The sequence below is a fragment of the Nomascus leucogenys genome, chromosome 21 (assembly GCF_006542625.1).
Source record: "Nomascus leucogenys isolate Asia chromosome 21, Asia_NLE_v1, whole genome shotgun sequence".
Lineage (NCBI taxonomy): Eukaryota > Metazoa > Chordata > Mammalia > Primates > Hylobatidae > Nomascus > Nomascus leucogenys.
In genome coordinates this window covers 31,050,939-31,064,163 of record NC_044401.1, presented here as the reverse complement: position 1 = coordinate 31,064,163, position 13,225 = coordinate 31,050,939, and the positions used below count along the sequence as shown (strand labels likewise).

The following is a 13,225-nucleotide window of genomic DNA, read 5'->3' as shown; positions in this document are numbered from 1 at the left end:
CAGTGGCGGCCCCCGAGCTGCCGCCGCCGCTCTACGCGCTGGCGCGAGGGGCGCGGGCGCCGCCGCCGCAGCTGCCGCCTCTGTCGCTGCTCCAGCTGCTACTGCGGCGAAGGCGGGTCCTCGGCGGCCTCGGGCTCCGCGCGGGGCGCGGGCTCGGGAGGGACTGGCAATCAGCGGGGGCCCATGCGCGGGCACCTTCATCTTCAGCCCCTCCGGGTGTCCCCTGCCGCGCTTATATAGCGGCTCAGGGACGCAGCCTCCCACTGCGCCGCTGGGGCATTACCGCGTCCGGCTCCCGCGAGGGCTGCGGCGCCCACGGCAGCGCCAGTCACAGCCACAGCCCAGGCCCGGGTCGGACAGCCGTGGGGAGCCAGGCTCCGGTTTGCATATACACAATGCACGCCCGGGGCTCGTCCTATCACGGGTGCTCCCGGCTGTGCGAGGACCGGGAGGCGGGGGCGGAAGGAGGGGGAACGCCGGGGAGGAGGGGGAGCACTTTGCCTCCCCAGGCTGTGACGCGGAACTTTGCAAAGTTTCTCCAACTCTCTTTGCAGCGGGCGGGTCACCCTGCAGGGGGACCCCGGGGAAGGCTGGCTGCGGATTGGAGCGAAGTTTGCAGCCCTCTCCGCCTCCCAGCATGGGATGGTGGTGGGAGGGGAATGGTATGCAGAGGCTCCGCGCCCTCAAGGCTCGGCAGGTTCCCACCCTGTCTCTGTCACCTGGCCGCCAGGGCGAGGTCTTCCCAACTCCAAGGAGATTTTACAGGGAACACCAACTCAGAAGCTGGGGCCAAACAAAAGCCGAGTGTACAAAGGGGTAAAACAGAGCAGGCGCAGAATACACGGGGATTAGCTCCTACATTAAAATAATCGTAAGTGAAAGTTAACATCACTGCAAGTGCGCACATGCCAAGAATGCAACACAGTTTTCCACAAGCAATCTCTGCTTTAAGTTTACATCTTCATGGTATGACACTGCTGTGGGATGTCCACCATTTCTGGCTTTTACAGCCTGGTTTTCATAGAGCAATAAAGGGTAGTTGATTAAGCCCATTCGGCTAATAAAGGTTTATCTATTTGCAATTGGATCTGACCCTCTCCAAAATGGGGGGAAAAAGTCTGTGAGAATATACTTGTATTCTGACATAGTCAGTAGAAATAATTATATTCGCATTATTTTATTTATTTTGAGACAGGGTTTCCTTCTGTCGCCCAAGCTAGAGAACAGCTCACTGCAGCTACCACCCCCACGCTCAAGAGATCTCCCATCTCAGCCTCTGGAGTAGCTGGGACTACAGGCCTGCATTACCACGCCCAGGTAATTTTTTAAAAAATTTTTTTGTAGAGAAGGGGTCTTGCTATGTAACCTAGGCTGGTCTCCAACTCCTGGGCTCAAGTGATCCTCCTGCCTGGGTCTCCCAAAGTGCTGGGATAACAGGCATGAGGCACCACACTGGGCCTCATTTTATAAATGAGCAAACTCTAGCTCTGAGATTCAGCAGACATATCTCTCCTTATATGTAGGCATCCTCTTTTATGACTCAAAGCAAACTCTCATTTTCACAATCTATCTTTTCTCAGAGAAAAAGTCAGTTTGAAAGTCAAATGCACTAATGTTTTTATAGATTGAATTATATCTTCCCCAAAATTTATATATTGAAGCCCTAACCCACAATATGGCTGTATGGCTGTATTTGAAGACAGGACATATAAGGAGGTGATAAGGTTAAATGAGATTTAAAAGGTTAGGCCCTAATCTAACAGGACTAGGTTCCTTATAAGAAGAGAAAACACGCCAGAGATACCTATCTCTCCCCCAAACCCCACTCCCTCTCTGCTCTGTCAAAGAGGAAAGGTCATCTGCAGTCGTAGTGAGTTGCCTACAAGCCAAGAAGAAAGGTCTCACCTTGAAACCAACACTGACCACACCTTATCTTGTGCTTCTAGCCTCCAGAACTATGAAAAAACTAACTTTTTTTTTTTTTTTTTGAGGCGGAGTCTCTCTCTGTTGCCCAGGCTGGAGTGCAATGTCACGATCTCAGCTCACTGCAACCTCCGCCTCCCCAGTTCAAGCGATTCTTCCACCCCAGTCTCCCTAATAGCTGGGATTACAGGCACCCACCATCATGCCCGGCTATTTTTCATATTTTTGTAGAGACAGGGTTTCACCATGTTGGCCAGGATGGTCTTGAACTCCTGACCTCAGGTGATCCCTCCACCTCGGCCCCCGAAGTACTGGGATTACAGGCGTGAGCCGCGGCGCCCAGCTTAATTTGTTTTTTTTAGGCCACCTCGTTTGTGGTCTTTATGATAGCCCTAGCAGGCTAATACAGATATACAGTTCTCATATATTGCTAATGTTTACATAAGTGTCTGTGTGAATGTCTAGCTACACAGATACGTACACATGTATAAACACACAGGCATACACACACACACTCACACTATAAAAATTGGATAGGAACTTTTTGCTACCCCGTAACAGCTTTTATTCACTCATTTTATCCACTGAATATTAAAAGCACATTTATTCAGGGCTTGCACAGTTTTTGGACTTTAAATTGTGCTCTTTGTAGTGCAAGAGTATTTCCAGCAATAATATATTTCATAATTTACTTTAAACGTTTATTATTGTCTTTTCCCAAATTGACATCCTTTGATCAGATCCCTTTCCTGTGTTCCAGATTTATCTAGTCAATTCTTTCCAGGTAGCTCCACATAGGTGTTACATAAGGACCTCAATCCTAATAGTACGGATAGTCTCACGTACCCAGTTTGATCCTCTTTTTTAATCTTCATCTCTACTGAAACTGCCCCACTACCAGTTGCCCCAGCTAGAAATATGGGAATCTTCTGGCACTCCTTCCTTCTCCTCACAGTCCCCACACCTGGTCTTGCAGTCAAGTGGACCCCAAATTTTCCATTTCTACTGACTCTCTCCTTATCTCTGTTGCTATAATCGTTAGTTTGCTCGGCATCTCTCACTCAGACTCCTGCAAGAGACCCTTAGTGATTTCTGGGCCCCAAGGCGAACTTTCTTCCTGTTCTTCATAGTTTATACTACTCTTTAATGACCCAGGCACTGTAAATCCAACTGTGCAATGATGATTCATTCTTCTTTTAAAAATTTCACAGTCACATCCCGCAGTCTGTACAGACAACTCTTTAACCTTCAGGTTCTGATCCCTGCCCATGTCACTACCTCCTGCGAATGTTTACCAGCTATCTGAATTGAGATCTGCATTCTGCGAAGAAGCTGTGGTACTTTCTACCAGCATGTCGTTTTACATATGTGCAGAGCATTTGCACCAACACATCCCCCACCCTCTTCACTTGTTAACTCCTTCTTGCTCTTCATGTAATTGTCTTCCAAAACATCCGATGAGGATCAGCTTTAATGCTCCTATTTTCACTAGCTCTTGTACTTTTAAGAATACTGCTCCCATCATACAAATAATTAACTACTTGATTTGAAGTTGCTAATTTGCTTGTCTCCCCAATATGACCGTGGCTGCTTGAGGGGAAAGACTGTGACTTTTATCTCTAAATTTCAATCATATTATGTCAGGCTTAGTAAACATTCTTTGAATAAGTAAAGCATATAATAAGAGGAGAAACAAAAACTATTAGAATGACTTACAGATTCTTGGTGGGGTCTGAGCACATATGAAATCAGTGAAGACTATAATGTAGAATATGATTTCAAACTCTGTTTTAGTCTTTCTACTGTATGTTAGATTGAGAAAATCCTTATGATGTTAAAAAAAAAATAGGACCTAGAATATAAAGTGACTGAATTAGGCCACAGAGCAAGTTTGTGAGGACAGCCACTGCTCAATGCCAAACCTCCTGTTCAAATGTTTAATGCCTCCAACTTTTTTCAAATAACTTATATCTGTAGTTGATTTTTTGTACAATTATGAGTTCAATATCCGTCTCTTTAGCTAGACTTTCGTTATTTATATCTTGTTCATCTCCATATCTAACACTTAGAAGACATTCTATATCCATTTTCTGAATGATAAAATAAAGCCAGAACTTGATTCAACGTGTCCATATCCCTCATTGCTGCATCTTCCATGCTCCCTATGGCCTCTAGTGTGTTGCAAATATTTATTCTATGACAAAAAATAAAAAGTTATTTGGTACTAATACGTCATGTACACAAAAGTCTATAGGTGTTTGGCAAAATTTTCCTACAATGCAATATCTTTTTTGATACCATTCTTTGTTTCTATATTGTACTGCTGGAAGAACATAAGAGAGTAAAGATTAATTCTACCTAGACTTAGAATCTACAGAAGTGGACAGAGAGAGAAAATAGCTTGTCAAAGGCTGCAGTCTTAGTGAGGTCATTAATAAAAATTCTGATAATTCATGTTAGGGAAATCTACATTTGAGTTCTAGTAGGAAAGCAGATGTACCTGACTTCCCCTGGGCAACTATTTAGGGTTTTATAGTGGAAAATAATAAAAAGGATCATCAAGCTTAAAACATCCTTTTTCAGATAAGTAAATATATGATCTGATTAATGTGTTCTAGGGAACTAGTGGCAGAACTAAAGCCAGAGTCCCATTTCTCTTGACTCTTGATTTAGTTCTCTTTCCATAATTGCATAATAAAGATATATAAACAAATATATATGCATATGTATATGCACACATACATTATACATGTGTGTACATATTCCTAGATATTTACTTATGCATATATATATATATACACACACACATACATACACGAAGGAAGAAGTTTTTGATCGGATTGTCCTTGGGTCAACTGGGAGTTGAAGAAGAGGAGTGTGTTTATGGGGTGGGGATGTGGGCCAATTGCATTTAGCAAGAGTGAGTCACTCAGATCAGAGAATGTGATCTGACCACTGGTGTACTCATTGTCATCTCTACTATGTAAGGGTGTCACAATTACTTGGAAAAAGCAGCAATGGTATGGAATTTAATTCTATGTAATTCTGAGCTAAAGTTCCTCAAAGTTTACCCTTCTGTGATTTATCCTTTTACACTACTCCACCGCTTTTCTGGTTCAGTTCTGATGTGGCACCTGATCTAAATAAATGGACTTAAACATTTCCAACTCTTCTGAATTGTGAGTTTACAGTCACTACATTTTTTCCCCCACTACCAAATTTCTCAAAATGTTTGTTTCCAAATTCTCCAACTGGAAATTAGTGAGGTGGACCACCCCCCACATCTAGTTTTATTTGGAGGGATAACTTGAAGTGCATTTTCCTAATATATTTTGGAATAAGACAGGGTAAAAAGTGGGGCAGCTTATTTTTTGAGTGGTGACAGCCATCCCTGCCTTTAACTTGGGATCCCAGTGTAAGAGAACTCCCTGGACCCTGCAGTACATGCATGTAGATATCTCAAACTAAGTATTTAAATCTCCTCTACCTGCCCCCTTGCTACCAAACAGTTGAGTTTTGATCAGCCCTTTACCCTGAGCCCACTGACAATGCAGACTGCTCTAGGAACCAGGGCTCTGCAGAAATGGGCCTGCGTCATCTGTGCAGGAAATTGTCAGGTCTTGAGTAAAGAAACATAGTTGTTCTAGGCAGAATTATGCCCCTCCCCAAAGATGTCCACATTCTAATTCCTGGAACTCTTGAATGTTCTGTTACTTAGAAAAGGGGAGTTAAGATTGCAGATGGAATTAAGGCTTGCTAACGAGAGGATTTTAAGAAGATAAGCCTGATTCTCTGGAAGGGCCCAGTGTAATCATTATGAGGTGGGCCTCCTCACATAAGGGAGGCAAGGGACAGAGGAGTCCCCCATACTGATGCAAAGAAAGAAAAAGGACTCTGCAGGCCATTGCTAGTTTTGAAAATGGAAAGGAATTGAATCATCAGCCAAGGAATGCAGACAGCCTTTAGAAGCTGAAAAAGGCGAGAAAATGGGTTTTCCTAAGGTCTCCAGAAAGAACACAGCCCTGCTGACACATGTGAGCCCTGTTTTTGTACTTCTGATTTGCAGAAGCATAAGTTACTAAATTTACCTTGTTTAAAGCCACTAAGTTTGTGGTAATTGGTTACAGTAACAATAGAACCCAAATACAATGGTAGGATGGTGAAAGAGATGCTGGAAGAGGTTTTGGGTGAGAAATTCCCCTTTGCCCTACAATTTCCTATGGGGAAAGTCATCACAGGAAGAGAGCTAGTGAGGGGTACTGTAAAGCTCAGGGCCAGGGAAGGACTCTAGTTGCCTGGATCTAAGAGTGGTATCAATGGTGCCAATAGGATAGAAGTAAAAACAGGAGGTCAAAACTTGCATGTAAGAATGAAGGTCATTTTAATCAGTTGTCATTCAGGATCACCTGCCCTCCTCAATGGCACTGCAACTTTACTATGTTTCTCTAAAGGTGCTTACCCATATCCTCCTGCAACTATTGCTTCCTGTCTTGTCCACCATTCTCATATCTGTCCAATTCAATTTTATCTACGTTCTGCATCTCTATTCTCTATTTTGCTCCATCACCTCACCAACATATATTAAGGTCAGTAATACTGAACATGTTGCTCAATTCAAAGTTAACTGTTAAAACCTCATCCTAATTGATGCTTTATAAATTTTGCCATTGTGAATTAATCCCTTCTTAAAATTCTCTCTTCTATTGATATCTTTTCATGGTATCCTCCTGTCTACATCTGTTTCTTGATACTTTGGCTGTTCTTCCTCTTTGCTTTGCTACATCCTCCTCTACCTAAACTTTAAACACTGAGTGTCTTAGTATTTGGTGCTGTGCCCTTTTCTCATCCTTAGGTAGTACTTCTTGAAGAGATTTTATATGTACTCTAATTCAAGGTGTTTTTTCTTCTTTTTCCTGATGAGTTTACAACATCTAGTGAAGTACTCCCTTCTCTTATTAGTGACTCTTATGAGGTTGTTAGAGTACACCTCATATAAAGACTCTGAGGCTGGGGTTTCAACTGTAACAATTAATGATGGACTACTTTCAATCTTCATGGTTTGATTTATTTAATGAAAAATGAGACTTTAAATATTTCTGGTTGACTCAGCAGAGACACATAGCAAATGTTAGCACCTGCTTCACACAAGATTCTCATTTGCTGGGAGCCCAGCCAGGGTTGGCCAGGACCCTCTCTTAGCACCTCTATCTACCATTAGCACACATTCCTGAAAGAGTCAGCACACTCTTTCTGTTAAGTGGTTTTTTTCCATAATTTCATAAAATTTTTCATATTTTTTCATGAATTTGGCTGGAGTTACAGGATTTCACTAGAAGGCATACACACACACATATGCAAATATACGTGTATGATACTATATTACTAGTATATTTTATAGATACTTAAACATAGAGGAATCCAAGATGAGAAATAGCGAGGTGAGATGAAAAGATGTCAAGACACTACTTAGGATCTATCAGCAGAGTGAGGTGATAGATATGTTAATTAACCTGATTTAATCATTCCACAACATATACATATTCTACATTCTACAATATATCATAACATCATATTGCACACCCATAAGTGTATACCATTATTATTTGTAATTAAAATAAAATTTAAAAAAATACAGGTTAGTCTAACAAATGTTCAGATAACATCACCTCATCATTTAACTATGTGCTGTTAAAACGTTCATTATTTTTAAAATATTAGCAAAGAATATGTACTTAACTGTATAATAGGGTTATCTGTCTTCACAAATGACAGACCTTGAGTTCATTGCATACTTTGAGTTTGTTGCTTGTTTCTTTGCTTGTTTCCCTCATAGTAATGACAGATCTGGGCTAACGTAACTACATTGTCTCTCTCAGCCTCTGACAAGTGGAATACATTCACGCGAAGTCTGGCCTGGGTATGAGTACAGTTCTGTCCATGGAATGGAACAAAGCTAAGTAGGCCAAGGGGATTAAACCCTTGATCTTGGCATCATTAGCACTATGTTCTAACCCACCAGGCTAACTAGCCACAGACAAAGACCAGTTAGACTAATAAATCACAGCAGCCAGAAGTATCTGGTTTGCATTTATATCTCATTTGTAATACATTATCTTTATAATTTGATTTAAATATTTTAAAATAAAAAATGTAAAAAGAAAAAGAGAAAATAAAAATAAAAACTTTGGAAGAAATGAAGCCAAAGGCAATGTTGCTGTCACTCAGAAGAGAGAAAGCAGGGAGGAAAAGCTATCCCACGCGAATTCCCAGTGCAAAGTAAGACCATGAGATGTGCTCTCGCTTTGTACGAGAGGTGTCAGCTGAGAACGTTGAGAGAAAATCACAATTCTTTTAAGTAATTTATGTTTAAGGAGCTTTGTATTTAAGGAAACCTTTTTTGAACCACTTTGAAGGCCAATAGCTTTTATGAAAAAAAAGTACTATTATGAAAAACACAAATTTTCTGCTCTGTTGTTGCTGTTTCCAGATTTTCAGTTTTGTGTTTGATCCAAAAATGAGGTATGCATGTATTTTCACATCCTAAAAGTAACTTAGTTGCATCCCAACTGCCCAATTCATTCTCATTGTATAAATAGGTCACTGGAGAGGATGTCTTAGCATTATTGTCCCTGTGGATTTTGAGTCCTGGAACATATTCAAAATCCTATCTATTTCCAAAGCCCATTGTAAGTAGTACCTCCTTTAGGAAGTGTGTCTTAACATTTGAAAATTGACTTCCCTATACTGTTATAATTTGTGTTGCCTGCATCTTATATTTGGAGACTTGATTGTATGTAATTATTATTGTTGCTCCTTATTTTGCTCCAATCATTTCCATTATCATAATTGTCTCCCTAATGAGAAGACAAATTCCTTAAAGGAAAAGGTGGAATTAGATACCTCTTGGATGACTCACACAGCACAAAAGGTAGGCACAAAGTTTATACCTGCTGAATTTTATTTGAATTTAACAACTATACCTGTGATCTGTGAATATTGTGGGATTGTCAATCTACACATGTTCTTGCTTTGGTCTCTTTCAACACCAAATAAGAAGAACAGAGATGCTAAGAATTTTTATGTGAACATTATACAAGAAATATATGTTGCATTATTCTTTAGCTTAATTGCCTAATTTACTCTATGAGTAAATTATGTCTTCAAGTAGATGTCTCTTTGAAAAAATTATCTACAGAATAATGTCAAAATGTTGAATGTGATGGGCAATACTTTTGGAGTTTTTTATTTTCTAAGAATTCTAACTACAGCTGTTTCTTTAGTATAGTACAATTATAGTAAAACTGAAAAATATAAAATAAATTATTTCAGAAGCTATGCATCACCTTCAGTAACTATAAATACTAGCATCTCATCTTCATCTGTTTGTATCTTATTGCCTTGCAAAATCAAGTTCATCTTGGTGGTATAGTAAGGGGCAGACTTCCTGAAATTATCTAACCATAACATAAACTTGATGAATATAAAAGAATAAAGTAACAGCAATAATAGTAATAGTAATAATGATGATAATAGTTAACCTTTAGAGTGCCTACAATATTGTAGGCAGGTCTTAAGTGCTTTACACATACTAACTCATTTACTCCTCACAACAGCCTCATGAGGTAAGGACAATAATTTTCCCCATCATACAGATTAGGAAATTGAGGCACTAAGTGGTTAAGTGATTTTCTCAATGTTATCCAGCCAGGCAATCTGTTTCCACAGTTCAGCCCTTAACCAGTGTGCATACTATGTCTCAAAGGTGAGGGTGTTGAAGAAAGTTGATGTGCAATTTTGCCAGTTCTAGATCATTTTACTCATTCTATTAGAAAAAGTCATGCTATCTTGTCTACAATTTGTTCTTAGAAACTGAGCAGATAACATCATCTCTGAAATCTAAGGTGATGTTCTGTACTCTAGATAACAATGATCTTCACTAGAAAGAAAAACTGTGGGTGATAATAACCTGTCCCCTACATATGCCAGCTTCTTGGAATCTCAAGGGGACAGGGACAGTGAAAGTAAAGAAACCAACTAAAATAAAACAACCCCAAATGCCTTAATATAATACTTGCCCAGTTATCTTATTTGTGGAATCCAAATATAAATTTTATTCTTTCTTAAAAGTGAATAACTGAAATAATGGCACGCATGCTGCCAACTTTGTGGAATTAAATCTCATAAATTCTCAAAGACTGAACTGCTTGTTTATATTTTCCTTGGGAGCTCACCATGTTCTGTATAGATAATAACAATTTAAAAAGAAAACCTGAAAGAAATTTCAGAGCATTTGGTAATCAGGTCATGACATCATCAACTTCAGGTATGATGAGAATATGAGGACAAATGGGAGAGAGAAAGAAATTGTGAGCTCTTCTTGGACAATGTGAGATATGATGCTGAATATTAATTGTTACTTCAAGCTCAGGAAATGTGCAAAAATTACTCATTAACTAGAGCGTTGCTACTCAAGGTGTGGTCTATGATCCAGCAGGATTGTTATTACCTGAGTTAGAAATGAGTAATCTCAGGGCCCCAGTTCAAATCTGCAGAATCTGAATCTGCATTTTGATAAGATCCTCCAAGCACATTAAAATTTCAGATTCACTGAACTAAAGTGTCTCTCTATACCCAATATCAAAATGTAACATCACATCACTTATATTACCTTTTAGCCTAAATTTTAGACCATAGCCACCTTAAAACATAGACTAATTATGGCATATTTATGGCAATTTAAAGATATAAAACCCTTTCCCAGGCCCTTACCTCATGTAAAATCCTTATTCTGCCTTTGAGAAATTCAGAATATATACATGTTTTTAATGGCAAACTGTTGCTAAGAGAGAAATTATCATGTGGACAAATACATAGAGGTGGTAATTTAAACCTTGATCTCGTAAATCCAAATTCAGTATCCAAATCCACTTTAACACCCTCACCTTTGAGACATAGTGAGACCTTTTCTATTTCTGAGACAAGCATCTACGGTCGTCAGAACATTATTAAGTTGTGTTCAGGAAATGCTGAAGAGTTGACAGTCTATTTTTCTAAGACACAATGTATTCCCAATACAATTTCCAGTCTTCATGAAGGTAGAAAAGGTGATTTAATCAAGTACACGTAAACTATGTCACTCTAAGATTTTCGTGACATTTTCTGGATAAACGCAATGGTTTGAGGTTAAACTAGACATTTCAGATGTTTTCCTTCTTCTTCTGCCTGAAATGTTATTAGGCTACTTGGTGGGGTAGGGGAGTGCATATGTGGGGCCACGGTATGGAGGAGACACTGTGGTTGCCTCAGGTTCTTAGTGCTGACACCTCATGTAGCCATCTCTACTCTTTCCCCTTGCCATGGTGACATTCTTGGGAGATTGCTGCCTCTTGGCATGCTAGGCAGAGAGCAGAGGCACAGGCATTCCATCCTTTAAAATTTCACTTATGATCAACTTCTATTTCTCCTTTTCCCTTTTAGGATTCAACTCCAAGGGTGGGGACAGGAGAGGAGTGGACAGGCCAGAGGTGCCCCCCGACTCATATGCTTTCACCAATTCTCTACTCTTTAGTTTTCTGTACAGCTCTTCACTATTTATTCTAGCCCAGACAGTTCTTATCTCTTCAAAGGCAAGAAAAACTAGATCTTCCAGTATTCTTATGTGGCTTTTATTTTAAAGCTTAAAAGTCAGGAGTTGGATGGTTTTGTTTTTCAGTTTCCATAGCTGCACTTCCCCTTAAGGCAACGCCTGCCTCAAGGCTGTCTGGTGACCTAAATGGAGGAGAGGTAACGGGGTAAAATGGAATGAGGTATGGCAAGCATCGGTTAATATTTAAAAATACTGTCCTTTCTGGTGTCCTATAATTCTCGTGAGATAATATGAAAGTCTAGAGCGTTGGACTTTCTAGAGTTTAAACCATGGAAACTTGGGCTCATCTAATCTGTTTGCCTGAGAATATTTTAGATACTGAATTCAGTTCTTGGTACCACTCTTTAATTTTTTTTTTTTTTTTTTTTTTTGAGACGGAGTCTCGCTCTGTTGCCCAGGCGGGAGTGCAGTGGCGCAATCTCGGCTCACTGCAAGCTCCGCCTCCCAGGTTCACACCATTCTCCTGCCTCAGCCTCTCTGAGTAGCTGGGACTACAGGCGCCCGCCACCACACCCGGCTAATTTTTTTGTATTTTTAGTAGAGACGGGGTTTCACCGTGATCTCCATCTCCTGACCTCGTGATCCACCCGCCTCGGCCTCCCAAAGTGCTGGGATTACAAGCGTGAGCCACCGCACCCGGCCTTGGTACCACTCTTTAAATGTCATTGTCAGCCTAAGGGATGGTCTTAGGAAAAGAATGAAAATGGAAGGGTGTCCAGGAATGATTTCCTGTGAGGTCTGATTATATGAAATATGATTACTTAGCCTAGAAAAAAATAGACTAAGAGGAAATAAATATTTAAACATCTATCATATTTATGGGGAAAAGTAAGGAAGCTTTTGCTATTGTTGTTGCTTGTTCCAAGATCAGAATGAATTAGAATCAGTGAATTAAATTTAAGAAATCTAACTTTAGTTCAAATTAAGTATGGCAGACAAAACTTTGCCATTTTCATTTTACTTCTGGATAGAGCAACATTATAGAAAAGCCCTAATTCCTGAGATATGATTTGAAGGGAAAAGCCTTGAGGAAGGCATTTACACATATCAAATGGTGATATGAGGGAAAAATAAAATTTTTATTATGTAATGCCATCACTAATATTTTGTGATTTTTATTTTACCACAGCATATTCTCCTACCTTGAGTCATATAGTAAGGAAGAATTTCCTGGAACAGATATTCAGCAATGAACTGGATTTCCCATGCAGAAGTACCTATTCTGTTATGGAAATTATTGAGCAGTAAAAAGAATACATTTATTCAATAAATGTTTCCTTAAATTTATTTTTACATTTCTTAAAATACGTATCTTCATTGAGTACATACTATGTGCCCGCTCTTCTAGTATGCAATGAAGAAAAATTGGTAGGCAAGATCAGCATGGCCTCTCGAAATTGACTGGTTGCTTTGATTAGGTGATTTTTGTGTTTGCTTCTGATCCTAAAAGTTTTAGGATCAATTTAATAATTGATCTTAAATCCTACTGCACATTAAAGTTCCTATAATATTCAGCCATCTCATTTTTCCCATATATATTAGTGTGTATGCCTATTTTTGCATTTTTATTTATACACAGTTTTATATTTCTGATAACTTGCCTAATGATTTTTAAGAATTGTAAATAATCTGAGATTTTTATCCTACTTGTAAGAT

General features: G+C 39.6%; 1 long non-coding RNA gene across 1 annotated transcript; it reads left to right on the top strand.

Annotated features, from left to right (window-relative positions):
• Positions 1–5,798: 5,798 nt before the first annotated feature.
• LOC115832139 lies at positions 5,799–12,816 on the top strand. The gene is made up of 3 exons (XR_004027578.1): positions 5,799–5,957; positions 11,636–11,729; positions 12,699–12,816. It is a non-coding gene; the product is annotated as an uncharacterized LOC115832139 (long non-coding RNA).
• Positions 12,817–13,225: the final 409 nt, after the last annotated feature.